Source organism: Malurus melanocephalus, unplaced genomic scaffold (genome assembly GCF_030028575.1).
Source record: "Malurus melanocephalus ecotype Western Australia unplaced genomic scaffold, MMel_1.1 scaffold_541, whole genome shotgun sequence".
NCBI lineage: Eukaryota > Metazoa > Chordata > Aves > Passeriformes > Maluridae > Malurus > Malurus melanocephalus.
The window spans coordinates 316,544-317,937 of record NW_026623773.1 but is presented as its reverse complement, the minus strand read 5'-3'; positions in this window follow the sequence as shown (position 1 = coordinate 317,937).

Genomic DNA, 1,394 nt, shown 5'->3' with positions numbered 1-1,394 from the left:
AAAAAACCCAGACCTTTATGGGGCTGTTCCTTTTTAAAAGTCTCTCCTACCAGCATCTCTCTTTCAACAGCTCATTTACTGCCCGTGTGGGACTCCAAAGTGAAATCTGCTCAGCCGTGGATCTAAAATACTTCCYTCACACTAATCCTCAGCGATCCTTGCTGTTCTCTGGCAGCCAGGCTGGATTCTCTCTCGACTGCYCACATCAATAAATCATACATTATCTATGCTTGAATTTGGTTAAGATTCTGGTTAATGATGCATGAGACAGAGGAGGACTCTGCGGAGGAGCTGTGCTGCTCAGTAAAAGCCGGTTGAAGTGGAAAAAACATCCAAGATGGATTTTTGCCATTAAAAACCCACTTGCCTGGTCTCGTGCAWGGGTAGCAGCAGATGCCCTGATTAAATTCACGATGGATTTGTGGAGTCTCACACRCCAGCAAGGGAAATTGGAAGTGGGAGAAGAATCTGGGATGTGCTTGCTGCCAACAGAGACGACGAGAAGCACGAAGGGGAGAAAACGGAGAGGGAGATGTTCTCCTGGCCCAGGAGAGCTGGGGCAGTGCCCAGCAGGGCTGCCTCTCCTCCCGGGCCTCTCAGCACCCATCTTTTCTCTTTATCTTAGCACCATCTAGAGGGATGTGCCTGCACTCAGAGGAGAGGACAACACCCACACACGGGGTGTGGAGTCAGAGGGAAAGTCAATCCTCAGTRCTGGAAAATAAACCAGATAAAAAAATTTATGTAACTTTAGTCAAAGGTCTTGTTCACCTTTGCCCAGGGGGGAAGGGTGGTGAAGTTTCTTTCCAGAGAATTGTTCCACCAGGTGAGGCCTAATGGGGTGAACATCTCAACAGAGCAGGAGAAGCACAAAAGAACCATCAGTGGCCACCAGTGACCATCAGTGGCCATCAGTGGCCACCAGTGACCATCAGTGGCCATCAGTGACCATCAGTGACCATCAATGGCCACCAGTGACCATCAGTGGCCACCAGTGACCATCAGTGACCATCAATGGCCATCAGTGACCATCAGTGGCCATTAAAGGAACATCAGCTCCAAACCTCCCCCCTGGCATGGTCAGAGGCACCTGGGCTGGGAAAAGAAAGACAAGAAGGACCTAATCAGCATCAAAGGCAAAGAAATCCAGATCCAATAAAACCCCAAATCCTGAGAACTATGCAACATTGGACCAATTAACATTATGGGTTTTGACTGTATAAAGTTTGGGGGAAAATCTTGTAAAATTCGTGTGTCATGGAATGACTTTCCCTGCACACTCGGGCTATGTGTGGATGAGATGATTTCTGTGACACATCCTGGCCAGAAAATAAAGTAATGCCTCGACTTTCCAACATTAACATGCTGTTAGAGATAAAATTTTCATTTGTCCC